Below are 23441 nucleotides of genomic sequence, written 5' to 3' on the forward strand. Positions count from 1 at the left end.
ACTGTTCTTAGTCACTATTATATGGACATGATTGAGAAGAACAAAATTAAGGTCCCATCACCAAAGTCTGAGAACCTAGAGTTTCTGCCGCTTGAGGCTGATCACCAAGGAATAATTTAATGTGCCAATAAGGTAATAAGATATCTCTCAAAGATTAGACAAACCTTGGCATACTTTGCTGCCTGCAAGATGAATCGAATATGTTGGTTACGGAGAGCATGCTCTATAATTGGCCATGTTGAGTGCTGTTGGGAGGTAGTACATTTCACGATGCAGAAGACCCTCTGAACCTCCAATAGTTCTATGAATTGGGGGCCAAGAAGCTGAGGAAGCATAGTGTATAAGATGTGTGACATATTGATTTTCTCTTTGCCTTTGGGAACACCAGAGATGTGAAAAGTCTCCCGGCGCTCTATGTCCTCCTGGTCAGTGACTATGTGGCACGAGAAATTGGTTTCTGTACCCCAATCCGCTTGTTCTCCCTGCCAGACTTCACTCAGTCGAGCCACTGGTCAACTTGAATAATTGAGCCTGGAAAGTCGACACTTCCTGCCTCATTGATTCAATTGAGATGTCAAACCCATCATTTTAGAATGCATCACAGACAGAATTGCACCAATAGCACTACCTTCTTTCAGGAGGAAGTCCATGCTGTTTCAGATCTTCAGTACTCTGGGGAGGTTTGTATTGACCAACTGCCTGTGAAAGGAGAAATTGGTGTACTACTGGTTTATTTGATGCTGTTGTATGTTGGGAAAGTACCTATAGGCAAAGTCCTCAGAGGCATAAGAGCATTAGGGCTAACAATGGTGCTTATGTACACAACGTCAGCTGGTGACTGATGCTGAAAGTGCACCCTGGAGTCACAAGTTAGGTAGAGGAACCTCACTACTTCACAATCACCCTCACTAGCCTACTGATGATGGCTTCAAGAAACTGTGTTATCTCCACTAATCATGGGCTGCCTCCGTGAATGAGTGTAAGGAGGCTAGGAGATCAGTCTTATGGCTATGGGCACTGTGCCCCCATATAACAATCCAGTGCCATATCACCTATTAGGCCACTATACTAAGGCAGTAGTATCACAGGGCTCTCCACGATACTAGATGGCTCATACCATAATTTGGTTGGTGTGAGGAGATAGACAGATGCTGTCCCACCTTGCAGGGTCAAGACAAGTTGAGTGAGAAAATAGGTTGGAGTCGGGCCCATCTATGCATGGGCCACATTGGTGACATTTTGATGTCTGTGAACACCCACCATGGTACAAAGCACACATCATCCACTGGATAGTAAAGAGGCTCTCTTTGTCTGGTGGGTGGGGCTAAGGAATACAGTGGTACAGTCGGGTGACCGAAGCAGGCCTGTATCATCACTCAGCTGCCTCCGTCTGTCACAATTCTGCCCCATTCACCCCCAAACAGATGCTGTTAGATCTGGGGGTCTCTAGTTGGCAGAGTTAGGTACCACTGTCCAAATACGGACCCTTGCTTCTAGTCAGGCCAAGGAGGAAACCCTTTGAGATAACCCCTGCTCATCCTCTAGGTAGCTTGGCATGAGCAGTCAAGGCTAATCAGAAGGCAATGTGTAAAGTATTTGTACCAACACTCACAGTAACACAGTGAAAACACCACAAACTGACTACACAACAGTTTAGAAAAGTAAAGGTATTTAATCTAAACTACACAAGACCAAAACGACAAAAATCCAACATACACAGTTCAAGAATATGGTTTCAAAAGAGTTCTTAAGGTTGTGATAAAGTTCTTTAGGTTGCGATAAAAATAATCCACAGTTGCGTGAAAAGTTCACAGTTGCGTAACGTTTAGCTCACAGTACCATTAGTTGCGACAAAGTTCCAAAAGCAGAAGCTGGTGCTGTGGAAAACAAGCGATGCGTTGCTCCGGAGACCCTGGGGAGGTGTTTGCGACAGCCCCGCTGCAGCAGCGGGTGTGTTGCGACAAATCCAGTCTGTATGGGGAGGAAGGCCACTTGTATGAATTCCGGTGCGTAGGGTCCGTAGGAGGTATGTTCTCGCGAAGGCACGATGCGGCGATCTTTGGAGTTGCGACGATCTCCGGGGCGACGATGCGTGGACCAGCGGTGATCTTCTCTCTCGCAGCTCCTCGATGCGATGGCTTTGGCGATGACGCTCTCAGCGACGTGATGCGGTCCGCAAGCTGGTGGTGCGGCGATCTCACACAGCGACGACCGGCTCTGCGACGAAACTCACAGCGATGTTAGACTTCCCGCTCTGATCGGGTGCGTCCCGCAAACAAAGGATGCGACGGCTCTGACAGCGGCAACAGGCGCTGCGACGATCTCGACCTTCGTAGTGGCGGGAATTTCCTTGCACTGTTGGGGATGCGCTCCGCAGCGAGTGATGCGATAACTTTTCTGTAGCAAAGTCTCTCAAGCTTAGTTTCCAGCTTCCCAACACAGGTACAACTTCCAGAGGCACCACACATGGGCCAAGCACTCCAGGAAGGACAGAACTCTCTCAGTAGAGCTCAGGGGATGCTGGAGGTGTAGTCCTTTTGTTCCTGGGACTTTGGGACAGGGAGCCAGCTCTTCTCAGGCCCTTGGAGATTTCTTAAAGCAAGGGGACACAGCACAAAGCAAAGTCCTTCGCCTCTCCTTGGCAGCAAAGCAACAGCAGGGCAATCCAGCAGAGCAACAGCTGGACAATCTTCCTTCTTCAGTTTCAGCTTTCTCCTTGGTAGAGGTTCCTTCTTGATTCCAGGATGATCTAATTTTCTGTTGTCAGGGTTCCTGTACTTATACCCCTAAACGTCTTTGTTCTCTTTGTGCAAGTGGGCCCTGAGCCCGATCTGAACCAGTTCTGGGTGTTTCTTGAGCACTTTGTTTTCCTGGCATCTCCTTTCCTTTCAGAGTGAGGGACTGGGTCATCAGCCGCCCAGCAGGAGGTGGAGACAGCATTGTGGAAGGCAGGCACAGTCCTATTCAGGCCCGGTGCTATCTCCTCCCACCACTCAAGTTGCAAATGCAGTCATTCAGCCTAGGGCTGACTCCGCCAGCCTCCTGGGAAATCCCCAGCCCCTGTCACTCTCTAACCAGACAGTCAATACACAAACAGGCCAAGGCACACCGAAAGGTCAGACAAGAGAACAGCAACTTTCTAAAAATACTGTTCTCAAACACAGGATTTAAAAACAACCTTTCCTAAAAGATGTGTTATTAAATTCTGACTTCAGGGATACTAGACTCTTATGTATTATCTTGTTCCATGGGAAGAAATGCTGGTAGCCACTGTAGCCAGCATCCCCCATGTTAACCTATGGAGCAAGATAGCCTTACAATAGTGAAAAACGAAATTGGCTGTAATTCACTACCAGAGCATGTCACCTGCACCAGTACATGCTCTACCTTTCACATACACTGCACCCTGCCCAGGGGGGTACCTTGGGCCTTCCATAGGGGTGACCAATGTGCACAAAAAGGGAAGGGTTAGGCCTGGTCAGTGGGGACACTGACCAGGAGGACATGACAGTTCACAGACTGCGCACAGGCACTGCGGTGGCAGGCCTGAGACACCATTTTAGGGCTACTCATGTGGGTGGCACAATCAGTGCTGCAGTAGCATTTGTCATCACCAGCCCTGGCACACCCAGTGCACTTTACTAGGGACATCTTGGTGATACAAATATGCCAATCATGTATATCCAATCATAATAACAATTTACACAGGGAGCACTTACACTCTGGCACTGATCAGCAGTGGCAGAGTGTCCAAAGCATCTAAACCAGCAAAAATGAAATCCAGCACAGCATCACAAATACAGGAGATAGAGGCCAACAAGACAGGGGAAACTACGCCAAAGATGCCAGGTCTAACAGATGCATTCTTGGCAGAGTGCCCCGCGGTCATCCTGAGTACATAACGTTAGTTATGCTTCTAGGAGTTGGGAACACTGTGGTTTATGTAGGTACAATTATCTAAGCCCGAGTCTATTTCATTGTACTAGCCGCGTGCCTTGAACACAAAGGTTTGCTGAAATCTTGCGAGGTCTCAGTGAACCTTGGTGGCCATCTTGGGCATAGCTATTGTATTTAAACCATGCCCAGGGTCCGGACGCTATGACTCGTTGATTCAGAGAAGGCAGATCCCTGCTCACATGCTCATCAGACTCAACACCTGCAAGGAGAAAAGACTGCATCAAGCATTTGACGAAAACTTACGCTCTTGAAGGTTGTTCCCTGCTCGCTTCATGTGCATACCAGTTGGAGTCAGAGAAGGATCGTCTTCGTGCGTCGCACTGTTCCTTGCCTGCACCACGATGTCTTCATCAAGAAACAGGTAACTGCAATGCAAAAGTGACAACTGACTATATTAAAGTACATTACATTTATCCTACACTGTTACAAATCAGAACATTAACAAACACATGTTGAGAGAGAGTTGAAAAAATCCTATGAACTGGAAATAACTAAAGAAAGAGAGTTACATGTGGAGAAACATTGTAACTTCTTTTGAAGGGGAATGCAAGGTAACAATGTAACAGTTAACATATGTGCTGAACCTTTCTTGTGACAATGTCTGATTGGACGAGATAGTAACATTGTGTCTCTTTAAGAAAGTGCTTCCTGAAAACCCTTGTCAATTAAATGAGAAAGCCAGTTAGATTCTGAAAACCCTTGGCAACAAGTGCACTGTATCCACTATTCAACTATATGGTGCAAGGAGGACGCCAGTTGAGTCACAGGTCTTTAGAGTGTATGAAGGAGGGTTTGACATAGTGGTAGAAAGGAAATAGCGAAACAGAAGGACAACTGGATGCTAATCTCACTATTTCCAAATATTATGTGTTCATTGACAGGCCAACAGCATGGAAGTCACTTCAGTAGAACAACCATCAAGATTCACTTCCCTATTTCTGATCTAGCCTTCTAGTTGTGAGTAGTAGTTCACTGGTTCATGTGGTCGGGAGAAGGACCTGGGTCCATATCGTCTCTGCAAGGCTATGTCAAAACATACATGGTAAGAGCGTGTGACGATACGTTAACACTGTGGTCTTGTAGTATCAGGTTGGCCAGTAATGGGTCTAAGGAGATTGTCACCCCTCATATAATATGGACTATGTGGGCAAGGAGGAGGGGTCCAAGTCTCTGGTGTTGCTGGGGACAGCTGGGACAGCAAGCCACTCAGGGGAAAGCTTTGTCACACATCAGGAGAGGTTCTGCTGAGTATGAGGGTCTGTGTTCTCTGGTCCCACAGACAGATAGTCCCTCCAATTCAGCTTGGGTTCGACCCCTCACACACCTCTGAGGAAAGGATCAATTCTGCGACCCAAAAATTAGAGCAGGACAGCCCCAAAGAGAGTGGGAAATGTGGGAGCATGCAGCGCTGCAGCAAAGCTCTAGCATGGAATAGCCATCTTAGTCTGCTCCAAGCTCCCCCTCCTCAGATTTTATTCTGATAGCACTCTTTTCGATAATGGAAATCTCAGGCTGGAATTTTTTATTTTTAGATCTGTAATGTGATGCCCTTCACCTGAATGTGAGATTATAGAGTCAAGCCAATTTTTGGTAGTGATTCATTGAGAAGGAAAGAGGAGGACCCTCTCTTTACCCTGTTCAGATCTAGCACTTTTCAAAGTCAAGTTCTACATCTAGTTGACAAGAAGGCATTTCTGATATTGCTGCTCTAGCTGAACTAGTCCACTGTTGTCTCAGTACAATTTAGTATGGAAGCTTTCTCTAATCTTCACTGTAGTGATTTAAAATCTTTTGGGACAAAATCATTAATTAAGTTTGCCCCACTAAGGGAGGCAAAGCTTGTCTCTTTGATGAGGGAGAGAAATACCTGACTCAGATTGCGATATCATTCGGGAACCTATTATGGCCACTTCCAGTTCATCCAAGGCCTCTATCATTCGCTTCCTCGTTGAGCTTAAAATTTGAGGTTTTACCTCTTTATGGTAAGCAGAAATATTAGCCTACTCTGGATTGCCACGTGATGCCATATTTGCAGGAGAATAAAACCAAAGAACGTTCCAATAATTAATTTGAAAGAAAAAAATATTTGTCCTTTATTCCAAGGACCATAAAATTACAAATGTTCCTCGTTTCTCAGTATGCCGAAAATGGTATTTGTTCAAAAGCAACTTGAAAGAGACATCAATTAAAAATTGTAGGCTTTTTATGGATTATCTTGATTCATGTTCCAACATTATCTCCCAGTTGAATAATGCAAAATGGGGGAGGAAGCACAAGCCACTTAGGTCACTGCCTTCTGCTCCAGCTCAGATCTGGTCGGATTTGAGCAAATCTCTGAGGTCACTGCTTGGTATCCATTTGAACAGCACATACATAAACATCCGCTTGAGATCCTAAGTTCCCTGAGAGGAATAGCTTGTCTGCCTCCCGATGGAATGTGTGTCCAACTGTGACTTCCCTTTTCTTTTCAGCCACTTATCATCTTCTTATCCGCTCTTCAGCAGCTTCTCAGGCTCCCTCATCAAACTCACCATGAGGTTGATGTTGCAATCAATGCCTATCGCCAGTCTGAGTGTTCTGAGACTATACACACACACAAATGAATACTTCGAACACTGGGCAGCTGCGGCCGCTGCAGGTAAGAGCGGTGGGGAGGCAGGCCATCAGGGGGGAATTCGAAGGACGACCCTTAGGGAAAATTAAATAAATAATGATTTTCCCTCGTGGTTGTCTCTCGAAACACCCCCACCACCCCACCGCTCTTACCTGCAGCGGCCTCGGCTGACACTGAGGTAGCCATGAGCATGACATGCAATTCTATTCTCCTCGAACAATCAGAGTTGAGAATTCCTTCTCATTTTCCACATAGAGACACTTTAATTATGATTCAACTTGCAGTGCAATAATACCCACATCTATTGTCATGTTTGGCACACAAGTAATTTTTCAGATAGAACAGTAGTCCTCTGAGATGTGCTGTCTTTTCTCTTAGACATCACGAACTAATTTAAATACTGAAAAAAGTTGTTATAGTAAGAACACTCTAGTACATTGTTAGAATACTCAAATATTACCTATTACCATTCAGTTGGTATACATTGATTGTCACTGCTCCTTTACCACAAGGCCAAGAGAGCTAGCGTAACCCAAGCTGTTTACAGGTGCAGGTGGTCCTTCTATATGCCCAGGCATTTCCTACTCCATGCACATACTATGCCTTGCCATGCAAGCATCTTGAAGGCCTATTTATAGAATGTTCATTGGTGGCAGGTAGATGTTAATTGAACAGGCATTGGAGGTGGGTGGAAGAGGGTCACTCCCAGGCTTAAACTCCATTTCCAACTCTCTGCAAGGTCCCAGAGGCCAGTTAGGACAACCTGAGATAATTTTGAAAATGGTAGACAGTAGAAAAACAGGCACAGTAGTGAAGTGAAGCTGAGTTTCCCTCGTTCAGCTTCCACATAATTTTTTTTGTTTGTTTTTTGAACATATCTCTCAAATACGGGGCAATCCTGTCGGGCCGAAGCTTATATAACTTAATTGGCAAACCGTTTGGGCCCATTGCTTTACCCGAGCGCAATGAACGCAGAGCCAATGCTATTTCATCCGCCGTAATCGCCGAGTCCATTAAATCCCTATCGTCCTCAGAGAGACTTGGAAGGGAGATATCCCGAAGTAGCAAACAAGAGTCCTCCTCTGGCCTATCAGACACGGGGGAGTACACAGTGCGAAGATGGGTGGCGAAGCACGCCACTATCTCCCGCGGGTCGGTAACCACGGCTCCCTCCTCCGTCTCAATTTCCGGCACCACACTACTTGCTCTATCTTTCCTATCCAACCAAGATATCAGTTTGCCGGCCTTGTCTCCAACATCATATATGCGTCCCTGTTGCTCCCGGCTAAGAGCCTTCGCCGCATCCGACACTAATGATTTGTATTCGAACTGCTTCAGCTGTAAAACATGCAGTTTTGAGTGGGTCACCTCCTGTTCCAAGTCCGACTCCAAATCCAGTATTTCTGTCTCTATCTTAACCACTTCCTCCTCTTTCTGCTTTTTGGTGCCAGAAATCAATGATAAGGCCTGACCCCTCAGGACGGTCTTAAAAGCCTCCCATAAGGAGACTGCGGAAGCAACCGAGCCTACATTCTCTAGGAAATAATGGTCAAGCGCCTTCACCAGGCCTGTACGAATTTTAGGGCTACGAAGATACCAAGGGTTAATCGGGGCAACCCGACCGTCGGCACCCGGGACCAAATTCAAACAGAGCCATACTGGGGAGTGATCAGAGTTCCCCCGGGCTAGATGACGAGCCTCTACAACGCCAAAAGCCTGTGCAGCCGGCACTAACACATAATCAATCCTAGAGAGACTACCATAGGCTCCGGAGAGAAATGTATATTGCCGCTGACTGGAATGGAGTAAACGCCAACAATCCACCAAACCCAATAAATCAATGAAATCAGGCAACCAGCCATGCGACCCTTTGAGGTCCCTGGGTGGATATCTATCAAGCCTTCTGGAAACCACTGCGTTAAAGTCCCCCCCCCAGAATCAAAAGCCCAACGGGGAGATAAAGTAGCACCCGCCCCAGTTCAGAGAAAGTAGTCGACTGCAAACCAGGGGGAACATAAATAGAGACCACGGTAAGAGTGCGACCCTCCCACCACCCCAAAATCGCAACATAGCGGCCTCTATCATCGATGACAGTGGATTCCACTTCAAGCGGGAGAGCAGTCTTAACAAGGATCCCAACTCCACGAGAGCCAGAGGTGAAACCAGCATGCGCCACCAGACGATACCCCAGTCTATTCAGAGCGTGACATGTATTTCCGACCAAGTGAGTCTCTTGAAGAAGAACAATATCAGGTGATTGGCATTTCAGGAATTGTAATACCACCCCACGTTTAATCTTGTCCCCCAACCCATTAACATTCCAACTAAGCAACCTCAATCCCCTACCTCCCATCATAAAAGAGAAAGAAGATCCAGCCACAAGCTAGGTCCATTGCCTCGATGAAGTCGTTCAACAGTAGAGCACCATGCAAAGACAACAAACTAAACAACCAAGCCCCCCAACCCCGGCCCCCAAACAGCCCATTACAACACCCCCCACCCTGCACCCCTACTCGAGACTAAAAAGCCACCCAAACTTGCAATGTGCCTGTCGCCCTCACACCCAACTAAACTACGAAAAGTAAGGCTGAGGAGGAATGAACCCCAAAGATATCCCCATAACCCCCCGTGCAAAAGGATATTGACAGTAATAGATCAGATACAGAATCATCACAATAAAGGTCCTTTCATCGACCCCGGTGGAGCCTACTCTTGTTCTTCAAGTCCTCCCTCGGCTCCGCCAGGCCGACTCTCAGGATCTCTTCGGGAAGGCAATGTGTCCAACCAGTCCGCCACCACTTCGGGCCTATCAAAAAAGTACACTCTCTCGTTATGTTCAAATCTCAGTTTGGCAGGAAAGAGCATGGCATATTTCATGTCCATATCTCGAAGACGTCGTTTGACCCCCATAAAACTGAGACGCTGTTTCTGTACCAACTGCGTGAAGTCCGGGTAGAAGCTGATGGAGGAGTTTTCAAACTTGAGAGGACCTCCCGCACGAGAGGCCTGCAGGATAGCATCTCTGTCCCGAAAGTTAAAAATCCGTGCTATCAAAGGCCGTGGCGGGGCTCCCACTTTTGGCTTCCCGCCCGGGATCCTATGAGCCCGTTCCACCATGAAAAACTTGCTCAAACCCTTGGGTGCCAAATGGTTGGTGATAAGGTCCTCAACAAAGAGGTCTGCTGCTTGCTCTTCTGCCTTTTCCGGAACCCCAATTATACGAACGTTGTTCCGCCGGGCCCGTCCTTCAAAATCCTCCAGGCGTGGACCACGATGTCATGAGAAGCCCCAAGCTTACGGACTGTAGTTTGCAATTCAACGACGTCATCTGTAAGACTCGATGTTTTAATATCCAACGATTTAACCTTCTCATTGGTTTTGATTAGATCCGTCCGGATAAGATTCACTTCGATCGCCACCGTGTCCAACTCGTGAGCAAGAGTCTCCATCTGCTTCCCGAGGGAAGACTGGATATCATCAATGGCGGCCATAACGTCCTGTAGCGTTGGCTCCTCTTTCGGGGTCGAAGAAACTTTCGCACTCTCCAGCGACCCGCCGGCCCCGCCGGGTGACCCTCGGATCTGAGCATATCTATCCATATCTATCCAGGTTTGCGTGTAGCTGCCCCGTCTGGTATTCTTCACCCTCTGCTTGTCTCCATCAGGCTTGCCTGCCATGTCGTGATACTATCCAATAGTTTCTTCCCCCCGAGGCAACAGCGAGGGATGAGGGGACAAACAGACAAAGCTAGTAGGAAAGCACAAGTTCCATCCAGAGGGACCGCCAACCTGTGCGCCAAAGTGGAAGGCAGCCGAGAGGGCGAATGTCAATGAGGCTTCACAAGTCCAAGACCCCAGTGATAACCAAAAACGAAAGTGAAACTGAACTGGACCCGGGTCCTGCGCTGCAACAAACCGTTGTTTTTCAATTATGCCGCGGGCGCCCTGTCAACTCGGGCGCCGGGCATCCAGAAGATGAAAGCCGCAAATCTCTCCGCGCCACAACTCCGGTCACCGGGGTCTGATCGGAACGGCGGCAACAGTTTCAGGATCACCAGTGGTTCATCCGTGCCAAGACGTCAACTGTCAGCAGGATAAATGACAGGATATATTCGGGAGGTTACGAGGGTCTCAGGAGCCCCTTGCTCACGCGGCCATCTTGGTTGCGCGCGAAGCTCCTCAATGAGCTTCCACATTATTGATGCTGTGTTTGACCGTCAGCAACCTCCTAAACCCCACATAATATTACATTACATAAAACAGCCACTCGAGCAAGGTAAGGCAGATGTGCCTTAAGCAGTTATGAAAGACCATGTAATATGCTATAAGGCATAAGGCAAAGAAATAGGTGTGGGGTGAGATGGAGCGAAGCCCACTTCAGGCAACAGCAACATTTCCAGACATTTGGGGCAGCAACAGAAGCCTCTTGAAGTTCCCCTGAGAGGCATCAGTGGTAACAGTGGGAGTCAATCAACATAGCCACTGCAACAAATTAGTGCTTTATACGCATAGGCATAGTGTTTCCACTCCTATACTGCAACTGTTTATTACATACAACATACAGGTCTCTGTAGAATCCCTTTCTCAAAGATGGGCCTGGGACCTGTTATACTACAAATAAAGGATATTTGTCTAAGTTGACTTTTTGTATGATTAAACATGATTCCTCATTAATCCATCCAGCCCAGTTTAAAATAACTCTGTTACTTAAGTTTCATTCCTGAATCAAAGATGTGCTGAACCCTTTATATGATTCAGTTGGGTCATCTCTGCCTAGAAAGTAATACACTTGGGGGCTCATTTATTAATAAGTCACGCACTGCAGTGTAGCTATTCACTTTGCTGCACTGCACTGGAATGTAGGAATGTACTGTAATTAAGTCAATATGGCACATTCCTGTCCTTTCCCTTGCACAGGTGCCCTATTGGCAGCCTAGCAGCAATGCATGCAAACATGCACCATGGTTTAGAGGTACCTGTGTTGCATGCAGTGTTATTTTTGTGCAGGAAAGGGCCTCTTCCTGCATAAAACCAATCCTAAGAGGCACAATAATCTTTCTTTTCTGCAGCACACATAGAAAGAGTAAGAAACAAGGAGAAATAGAGATTTTTCTCCATGTTACACCTTCCTTGGTAAGATTTTGGCACATTCCCAGGTTTACAAGTTCTTTTAAATCTGGGGATGCGTCAACATCCATGGGAGTTGCAGGGGAACAACCCCACAAAGCCCAAGGATCACCTTGCCAGGACAGAATCACGCAACGCAGTGATTTGTGATGCATTACGATACCCCCGAATTTAAGAGCCACTCGGAGCCATGGAAAGTGGCTTTGCTTGGCATCAGAAATCTAACATAGAGGATTGTCGCCACGCATGGACCATGTATTCGAGGAAAATGCAACACAAGCCTCTCATAAATATGCCCCTGATGGCCTTACTTAGAATGTGGTGGACAGGATATTCTGTTAAAATGTGACAGATAGCCAGTCTGTGGCATTGCAAATTACATAAGCTATAACGGACTGGTAAAATCCACAAGGTTTCTGACGGAGTATCTGACAAACTCTAAATAAGACACTTGGGCCCTCCTTCACAAAGGTAAAGTTAAACTTTTGTGTAATGTTATGATTGTATGCAATCCACAAAGGAGTTTTACTATTAGTGTCTTTGCGACTGCAAAGTCTCTGCTTATAAAAATGTTAAGACAATCCTATCTTTTTATGTGCGGTTATCTGCAGTCTTAAAGATGTCACTAGTAAAATCAAATGACCTTGGATCCGGACAAGTATGCACTGAGCCCGAGATTGTCTAGATACATGAGGAATATGAAACATGATTAGCAGCCAATGAGTGTAATAATCTTTACCTTTCATAAGAAAACATATGTTTTTGCATTGCAGTACTATTCCCTATTTAAGTAAAATGTTGGAGCAAATGATAGAACCAGAAGAAACTGCACATTTTTGCAGACATGAATCATCTTTTTTTTCTGAAGTTCCAATGCCTGGGTACCTCTGTAATAATTACAGCCATGCAAAACATTGAAATGACAAGTGAGATATTACTACTGTGAAGGGAATATAGATTAACGTAACATACTTTACTATTTTAATGGTGAGTCGGCAGATCCTTCAAACCCTTCTGTTCGAGGAACAATGGAACGTATTCTTATTATTACCTTATTTTAGTCTCAGGGATACAGTACATTACAAATATGCAACAAGTATAGTGTCTACGGTGACTAAGGCACTCATGAGTTTTGCAGAAAAATAGTGACACTCGCTTGCACCTTCAAGTATGGATTCTTCATGTTAAAAATGGCCCTATTCAATGTAAGGATCAGGAACCCCTGCTATTAATGAAAGCTCTCAGGGCAGGGAAAACACTATTCTTTTTTTTGTCCTCTTTATCCTCATATTCACCTTCCACAGCACCTTCATCTGAATATCTTGCCCTTGTGCCGGGACAGGAGGTTTGGATACTGCCCCAAAATCCAAAACCTACCAGATGCACTTCAATGCATTCTCCCTTCCATTCAGCTCTCCCATCTGAACCTAGAGGAAGGAGACCAATAAGTAGAGCGAAAATGTGGTAGTGGCATGTGCTTATACTGGTTAGGCATAATAATTAGATAGTCCCTTCCTATCCCTATCCGTTCCTTCCCAACTAGTCGGCTACAGGAAGCCAAAAGGCATATCTCTTTTTATCTGGAGAAATTGCATCCGACCTGAATGTATTTTCCATGGACGCCCTCCACTCATTATAATAGGGGGATTCGGGCTAGTCCACTTCTTACATAGTTCTCTCTGCGCCAACAGTACTGCATAGAATATTAATTTTAGCTTGTCTTTATCAGATTCCCCTGCTTCATCAGTTGTGCCAAAAAGTGCAGCAAGACATGTTACGGCTAAGCATAACTAAAAAACATCCTTCCCTGAAAAAAGGGTACTAGAATGTCACAAATTATTAAATGTATTTGTGTAGTCGTTGTAACATTTTTTCATTCCTAGACAAAATACTAGGGAGTGGTGTTAATGGCATAGAAGAATCTGAAATGTATTTTCTAGGCGGAACATCGGCACAGCCATCCAGCAGTGCTGGGGCCAGCTCAGCGGTGGGCACTCCTGGGGCGGAGGTGGTGCCACAGCCAGCGGGAACTGCTGTGGGGGATGCCATGGAAGTGGCGGGCGGTGGTAAGCTATTATATTCCTTACTTATTAAGATTGCAGACTGCAGAGTGTGCTCTCTGCACGGGTGTATATGATGTACAGTACAAGTATACTTTACTGTTAATAACTTACAGATTTAGAACTAAGATTTTATCAACCAGGTAGTAGCCTCCTCTAAATTGACTTCAACTCAGCTGTGAAAGTTTTATCGAGAAGCCAAGTCAGATCAGAGATGAACTTGATGGATGGGATGAACGAAAAGGGAAAGAAGGGTGGAAGTAAATGTGGAAGGACAAGCGAGTTAAAAGTAATGATGACTGGCAAAGAATGATACGTGTTTTTGAATGCTGTCCGAGGTAGCTGGGAATATGATGCATGACCGGTTGAAGGATGAAGCAAGGATGGGTGGAAGGAGAAAGGGAAGAGGACTGCCTGGGTGGGTGAAACAGGAACTGTATGTGTGCGCAATATGTCCTTTGGTTCAAATTCAAATGCAAGTCAAGCACGGATGCATGGCTTGCGGTTTCCAAAATAAAACGAAAATGTTGTTTTTCCGTGAGAAAAACTAAGGTTTGTCCAGTTGAGACATTAAGAAGAATGATTGACATTTACTTTGAATGGATGGATGCCTGGATCATGTACTATCTGACTCATAGATAGCATATGTGTATGTAGACAGAGTAGACGGTCACTGGATGAAGTAAGTGTTACTTTGAAGAGCATGTAACATCGCACCCGCACGTCCATTCCAGTGTAGCAAAGGCAAGGAAAATTTTCCAAATACTACCATGAATAGTAGCAGTAGTTTGTATTGCAAGCACAGCATATATCCGGCGATTACGGGGGCCACTCACTATATCTGTTAATAATTTTAGTACAACTGTCATTCATGTGTGGCATATCAGTGTTCACTCAATAAAAAACAAATCACCTAAAGTCATCCCATATGTAAGCAAATATCCTGTGAAGGGATAGATAATCATATTATTTATCTTCTTCATTTTCCTTTTCTAGTAGTCATTGGCACTGTAGGGTGAAAGTTAAATTAATTAAGCAGTAGTCCTTGTAACAGAGTATTCTCAGTGCCACCCGTAATAGAAAAGTAAGAGCTTCACCACCTGCATGTACTGGACTGGTACAGTAACGCAAGTCTGTGTCATCATGGCTTGCGTCTGTTTTTCTCGGGTGCAAGTTGACTGCACCGGCATTATGCAAGCTTCCAGAAGTTTACATACCAATTTGTCTAAACAAGAGAGAAGAAGAAGAATAAGACTGGTGTACTGTCATAGTTGACTCTAATGTAGTTAGTCCATATAGTGCTCGTAGAATTGATTCCTGAAACTCCCACTAATGTTAGAGCAGAGGCTGACGAAGTGGGAGGTTAGATAGATACAGGCCACAAATGTTATGTACTGTGCTTGCAAGTTGCTAGTTCTACTGTGACACAAGTTTCTGCTGAATTATTTTGTGTTAATCTTGAAGAGCATTGGTTACAGTATGTCTTTCTTTCTTCATATAGATGCTCCTTCCAAACTGTCACGGAAGGAGCTGGCTAGACAGGCCCGGCAAAGGAAGCTGGAGGCGATTGTCGCTGAATATCGGCGGCTGGTGGCCCGTGAGGAGGAGGACACGCTGTCGCAGTCCACCACAACATCCACTGCGACAGCTGCATCCTCTCTCTGTGTTCCCAGGGTCAGCCAGTCAGCGCAAGCCTCCAGCGGTATGGAGCCGTTGTACCACAGCCACCCGCCACTGCCAAGCAGCCAAAAAATCAGCTGCCCCCCACAGCAGGTGCAAGGCCCGCATCCACCGCTTAACCCTCAGGGTGTCCAACCTTGAGCAGGAGATGAAGAGAATGAAGAGCCTGCTCAAGAAGAACCTCCACGGGGAGCAACGGGACCACCTGGCCAAAGGACACCACTGGCGGCAGTAGAGGAGGAGAGACTGTCCCTTGCCCCTTTTTTAAAGACTTTTGGGGGGGGGGGAATTGGGAGTTGGGTTTTTTCTTAGACTTTGGGGACTTTTTCACAGAAATTCTTTGGGGTTAGGGAGGGGGGTGTGTCGGGTCTTGGGGAATAGTTTATTTTTGTTATGGATTTAAATAAATATTTACTTTCAACTTAAACATTAAATACGTGTTTTTACTGTTTTGCGGGGGAGGCGGGGGGTTAACTGTTTGTTTGTTTTCCTGAAACTTTACTGGCTGCTTGATTCAAATTGTCTAAGTAATCGCCCAAATGTTTACAAAAGTAAGTGCCACTCACAGAGTTAGTGAATTCAATTGTCCTACTACTTTAGTAGTACTACCGTCAGTCTCTCCTCTCTCCTCCTACTCCGTTATTCTTCCTCCCCCCAAACGCTTATCTTACCTGTGATTCGTGTTTGAGAATAGGGCTAGGCACAGGGCTGGCTGCATTGCAACTGGCGATGAAGGTTGGCAATCCTGAGCGGATGAAATGGTATAATTGTGGTGGTAGTGGTGGTACACAGTGGCAGTTGCAGCATATGAAAAAAAAGAAAAGAGAGGCGCTACGGCCACCTTTCTTTGGGCCCATCTTCTTCAGATTTCAGAACAGCAGGTCGCAGTTGCACGAGTTGCAGAGTTGTCTTGTCTGTGGCCACACGTGACGTCATGTGACGTTGTGCTGCTCACACCGCTGCAGGACTTCTTCCTGGTACTGGTGGTTCTCTTGGGCACCTAAAAGCAATGGAAGCCAGAGGAACATCAGTTAAACACCCCAAAAAGTCAAAAACACGCAAAAATCACCACAATCCAATGCCATCCATGCCCTCAATGATGTTTAAATTCAAGACACCCCACAGAAAGACTTGGTCCATGCACCACTGAGTACCCCTGGGCATAATGGATGAAAACAAGGCAAACTTGGTGCAGGCCTGAGCACACTGCCTGGCTCCAAAATGGCCCCTTGAGCCTTGACCCCCACGACATGGCCAGGCCCTGCCTGGACCAGGCCTCAAAATGGCCCCCACACACATGGCCAGGCCCCAACAACACCCGAAAAAGTCACAAAACACACAAAAATCACCACATTCCAATGCCATCCACGCCCTCAATGATGTTTAAATCCAAGACACCCCACAGAAAGACTTGGTCCATGCACCACTGAATACCCCTGGGCCTATTGGAAGAAAGCAAGGCAAACTAGGTGCAGGCCTGAGCACACTGCCTGGCTCCAAAATGGCCCCTTGAGAATTGACCCCCACCACATGGCCAGGCCATGCCTGGACCAGGCCTCAAAATGGCCCCCACCCACATAGCCAGGCCTCAACAGCACCAAAAAAGTCGAAAAACACACAAAAATGCACCACTCACTACCCCTGGGTCTACTGGCTAGTGAGGCTTTACAGGCACCCCAAAATAAAAAATAAAAATCAACATATAACAGTGAGCTAAAATTCCATGACATAAATGAGAATTAAGTAAAAAAAAAAACACAGAAACAGTTGTATCATGCACCCATGACTAACCCTGGGCCTACTGGATACTGTGGCTACCCACAATATATATTTTTTTTAAGTTGTGAAAAAAGTTTTAAAACTGTAGTTGCAGCAACTGCAATGCCCCAAATAAACAACACCAACTTACTTGTAAAATCTCAAGTCCAAAAGTGATTCAAACTCTAAAGTCCAAAAAGTCCTCAAATATAAATATCCAGCAGCAGCCACAAAAAGTAATCCTTCCAGCTCCAGATCCAAATCAAAAGTGACCAGGACATGGACAAAGCACTGGGAGGAGCCTGCTGGACAGGAACAGGAAGTTGGAGACTCTGGGGCACTTCCTTCCTCCCACCCCCCCCAAAAAATTGACTCCTTGCACCAAAAAGTGCAGCGAAATGTCAATCTGAGGAGTTATTCTGATCAAAATCATCATTTTATTTTCACAAGGTTTATGCTTCCTGCGGTGGATTTCTTGTGCAGAATTGCAATTTTTGCAATTTCGGGTAAGCGAGCTGTTCAAATCTCCCGCCGGAAGTCAGCTGCGCGCCGCATCTACGTGTTCGGCATTGTTTACTCCCACAATGCGTAATCGCGGGCCCTTATGACGTACTCGCGTTGTCAAACTCTGGCTGTGCAAGATGGCGAGCCACGATGACGTAATTGCGTTCGAAAAACTCTCGCGCAATCACGCAGCAAGATCCAAAATGGTGCAGCACACACAAACCAGGAGAAAACAACTCGGCGGACTCAGAATCACGGTAAGTCAACACCACGCGCGCGATATTGTATTTTTCCAGCGCGACCAAGCAAAAAAATACGCAGCTTGCGAATTTGCGGATTTTTGGGCAAATTCGCGTGATTCGTGGACTGTGAATTTGCAAAAATCAGCAAATTCCGCGAACAAAACGGATTTTACGCCCACGCTTACCCATGACATCAGTTGTTCTTCTAGTAGGTCCTCCCATCTCTCAATGCCAGCTTTCCCTAGAGGTCCTGCCAATTTATCCTCCATCCAATCCGGCAATCCTGGTGAATCCCAAATAGGGGACGGATTGCTATAGTACATCAATTTTAGTTTCCTTTTGATCCTATACCAGTTTCCGCCATGCCTTGGAGAATTTTTTTGCCTCACCTTTTTATCTTGGGTTTGCAAATTTCATCATGAAACCCAAACCCTCTCCTTCTACTCCTTTCAGCATTCCTGAAAACAGCCTCCCAATTTCCAAGCATTAGGGTCTGTCAACTTACCATTTTTAGAAAAAAATACCACACATAAAATTGCAGATCTAGAAGAGCTAGCTCTCCTTTTTCTCTCCTCCTCCTCAATTTCTTCAAGGAAATACGTGGGCCTTTTTTTTCTGCCCAAATAAAAGTGCTGATCTTGCCCTGTAATTTAATGAGCCACCCTTCTTTAAATGGAAGAGGTACTGCATTGAAGAGAAAAATAAACTTCGGGAGTATGACCATTTTCAGTAAGTTTACTCTCCCAAAGATCTTTAAAAGAAGGTGAGCCCAGCTTGCCATTAAATCACATACATATTTCTTTACCCTATTAAAATTTGTTTCCGCAGATTTCGTAATGTCTTGTGTCACTCTAACTCCCAAATATCTAATCTCGGTTGTAATACTCTCTGCACCTCCGTCCATGTTCCAAGTCATAATCTCCATCTTCACCATATTGATCTTATATCCTGAAACTCTTCCATAGTCCTTAGCAATTCTAACAACCTGAGTCATTGCCATCTGCAGATCCGCAGTGTAGATTATCAAATAGTCAGCACACAGTGCCAGTTTCTTTGCCCAACCCTTACACTGGAAAGATGCAAACCTCTGCTCTGACCTCAATTGTCACACCAGTGGTTCCATATACAAATCGAACAATAGTCGAGATAAAGGGCACCCTTGTCTTGTCCTCGTAATCTTAAATGCTGATGTTACTATGCCATTTACAAGAACGTTTGCCCTTGGAGCCATATAAATTCCCGCTATTATTCTACAAGGTCTGTCCCCTATATTGGCAGCTTTCAAAACTGATTGCAAGAAGGCCCAGTTCACTCGATCAAAAGCTTTCGTTGCATATAAAGCTATAACAGCTAAGGGAATGCTACTTACTGTGGCCAAGTCTATCACCCCTATAAGGGCATAAGGGAGCTCATGCAGTGCCCTCCCTTGTATAAAACCCTTCTGGTCTTCATGAACGAGGTCCTCCATGACCTCATTGAGTCTCTCTGCCAAGATTTTTGCGAAAATCTTATAATCACTATTCAGAAGTGACACCGGCCTGTATGAATCACAAATAGTTTCACTCTTCCCAGGTTTCAGGATTAAAGAGTTTGTGACTTCTGACCATGACTCTGGTTGAGGTGCCCCCTCCATGAAGATCTCGTTGAACAGTTTGGTTAGAATCGGAATCAATGTACCTGCTAATATACTGTACACTTCCAGTGGGAGACTATCTGGACCAGGGGCTTTCCCCTGTTTGCTCTTCTTCAGTGCCTGCTTCACTTCCCCCATCTGGATTTGAGCATTTAAAATCAAGGAGTTTACCTCATCCAGAGAGTCTACTGAACCCTGATTCAACCAATTACCCCTCTCTCCTTCTAAAGTCACCAGGTCCTCTTTATACAGATTTGGGAAGTAATTGTGAAAAACTTCCTCAATCTCTTTTTTATTTGTTAACACCCTCCTGGTATTCTGGCATTTTATTTCTCATATTAGATTCTTCACCTTTTCTTTCTTGGTTTGCCATGCTAATAGTTTCCTACAATTCTTCCCATGCTCAAACTGCACTAGTTTGCTTACTTACCGCCTCTCCCTGACTCTATATTCATGAATTGTAGATAGTTTAAGTTTCAAATCAGATAATTCAGGTTGTCCAGACTCTCTCTGATTTGTGCTTGCCATATCTTCTTCTACTAGACTTATCTTTTCCTCCAACTTCCTGACTTCTTCCCGAAAGACGCTCCTCTTAGCTGCTGAACAGCTTATTAGCTTCCCCCTTAGATAGGCTTTACACGAGTCCCACACTACTCAGACAGGGGCTGAGTCCCAATTAAAAACAAAAAAATCAGCAGTCTCCTCTTTTAATCTCTCCACTACTGCCAGATCCAGCAACAGAGATTGTGTCCACCCAGTTGATAAACTATCCTCCGCAAGAGATATCTCCAGCAATCTTACAAGTGAGCCCCAATATGTTTAATAACTTGTACTTGTTCTTTTAATCCAGAGTCTAGTAGAAATTAATCTATCCTGGACTGATGACGGTACTTCCTATTAGAATATGTATACCCTCTTTTAACCGCCCTTCTCCATCTCCAGGTATCGCACAGCCCTAGTTGATTCATCATTAATGTTATCTGCACCAACACCTTGTAATTAACAACCGTTCTACTCATTGTCGATCTGTCCAACGAACTATATAGCACCGCGTTCAAATCCCCTGTCAGAATAATTGGGTCAGAATAGCAAGGTAACTCCACCAGCAGATCTTTTAATGTTGTTGTATTGTCTGTGTTTGGCCCGTAATACCCTGCCAACGTAAAGCCTTTTCCCCCACTTTTAATTTTGCTACGATCCCTCTACCTCTGCCATCTGAAATACTTTCTATAATAGTGATCTTTGAATCACATTTTAGCAGAATCTGCACCCCTTTAGTTACCAATGTATGCTCAGTACACACCGGTTGCTGCACCCGCCTTTGAGACTTAAATATCTCCTTGCACTCTTTCTCTGTCAGGTGTGTCTCCTGTAGGATGAAGATCTGGGTAGGAAAATCGTTATTGTATTGCAAGATCCGCTCCCTCCTTGCCCTCACCCTTAGCCCATTTAAATCCTAGGATAAAATCGTGTGATTTAGCTTCTGCCCCTCAACCCCATTCCTTCTTGCTGCCCTTTACAAATGGCAAATCAGCAGCTTCTAAGGATTTTTTCTGCCTTTCACACTGAATGCTCTCCATCCAGTGACCCCTTACCCTCCCCATAGAGAACCTACCCCCCATCATAATGGCCTTAGCCTGTGGGTACCCTCCAAGTGTGCCTTACTCAAAAAAGAAATACACAAGTAAACATCTGGAGGACTATTCTTAAACACCATGTTCAATTGCTTTCTATTCAATTTACCTGTTTACAAGACTCTATAAATTCATCAATTTCGCTCACTGCTGTAACATTATACATCTTATTGTTCATCACCACTTTTAGCACTGCCGGGAACTTCATCTGTACTGAGGCATTCATCCCCAAATCCCATTGCCTATTGGAATGGTATATGAAATATCTGACCTGATTTCGCAAGAGAGAGAGTCTACTTTAACTACTTTCATTTTCAATGCTCAAGACAATGCCTTCTATTTCACGGAGTAAGTAAGGAAATTCACCAGAATCTTCCTTAGTTTGCTTCTGTTTGGATTAAGCCTGAATGGGTCCCTATGAACTATCTGTATATCCCTGTCAATCTTCTGATCTGATTCTTCTAGATGTAAACCTGTTTTAATCTGCCTGACTACAAAGCCTTTCAGATCATCCCCCTTTGCCCCTTCTGGCATATTTAACATCTGTAAATTGTTCCTCCTTTGATTGTTTTCCATCCTTTCCTCCCATTCCTGGCATCTCTGTTCTTTCTTAGTCAAAGGGAAATCCCTGGGTGTACGTTATGGCAAATGCGTATTGCGTTACTCTATAGATTCTATTCAGTCATGCACATTATTCGTCTACACAACTCAAGAAAAAAGTAATTAAAAAATATAAGTAGAAATGGATTTCCACACTAAAAATGAACGTTCACAATCTTTTATTATTGTTCTAAAAGGTGAAGACTACTCTTCACACAATCATATGTTAAAATTTCAAAGAAAAATCTTTGAACAAATATTTTAAAACAACACTTTATGAATCAATTACCATAAAGTTACATCAACAGTTAATAACAAATCATCACATACTATATAAACAAAACAGTATCACATTCATTAGAATTATTTGACAAAAAATGAAGGTTAAAAAGAGCAAATAATCAATACAAGTACAATACAAAATACTATTAAATCCTTTTCACAAACCCCCTACCACTGTGGCCTTAAGATTCTCCCGCCACTGTTTATCTAGATCCAATGGTCTTTCTTTTATATTAGTGATGCAAAGAACAGTAACAGTAATATACGGATATCTGTTGCTTCCTTGACCTTGTTTGGATTCTAAAACACTTAAAAAGGCGTCGACGCGTTTCGGTGTTATATCACTTGATGTTGTATCACCTTCATCAGAACATGTCGTCTCTTTGGGGTCACCGGCTTCTAGACTTATTGTTTAAAATCTCCTATGGGTGTTATAGGAGTCTCTCAGGGAAAGCTGCCGTCGGGGAATCCTCCTCCCGACGATCGCTGTTGTTTTAGGTTTTTGATACACCTCACATTATAAAAGGTCTCTCCCTTGTCTTATAGTCTGATAGACATGGATCCTCTTCTCTCTTTGGTTTGTAAGAACTATCTTTATAGAGATTAAAATGTTCTCATGAACGAGCATATGTCTGTATCTCTTTGCCTGGGAACTGGATATGTTCTGCTCAGGGTTTCCGATTCGCCTCTGCCACGTTCTTCTCCTTCTGTCTTCTCTGTTCTTTCAACTTTAAGGCTTTTATATCCTCTTCATTAAATTGCAACTTGCTCTTAAGCTCCTCCACTGTTGACTCTAGGACGGTCGTTCTCCCTGCCAGGTCATCGTTCTTTTTCTCTAATGCCTCACAAGTCAACTTGATCTCTTTTTGATTCCCCTTGGAAATTTGAAACCTGTTTCTTCTCTCCAAGCTGAGAGCTGCTATCAATTCTCCCAAAACTGCCCCCCTGAACTTGCTTCCACCTGCTTACTCTGTATCTCGCCTTTCCTCCCCTCCATGATCAGGCCATGTTCTAAACCAGATTTTCCAGCACATCCAGCCATAATGGCCTCCACCACCACTGGTTCTGATTGAGGGGCACTGCTGCAATTTACATTTTCAGGGCTCTCTAAAACATCTGGGGAGAGGATGTAGCCTTACGGCTAGAGCGGTCGACCTCAAAGCTGGGGAACCGGGTTCGAGTCTCGGCAACAAAACTCAACATCCTGTGATTCTGGGCAAAACACTTAATCTCCCTGTGCCTACTTCGGTAACAAAACTTGTGCTATTTAAAGCGTTCTGATACCCGATCTACCTAGATCATAAACCCGTAACGACTCAAACCTATTGGGGTTACAAGCACTCCCCCACCC

The sequence above is a fragment of the Lissotriton helveticus genome, chromosome 5_1 (genome assembly GCF_964261635.1).
Source record: "Lissotriton helveticus chromosome 5_1, aLisHel1.1, whole genome shotgun sequence".
Lineage (NCBI taxonomy): Eukaryota > Metazoa > Chordata > Amphibia > Caudata > Salamandridae > Lissotriton > Lissotriton helveticus.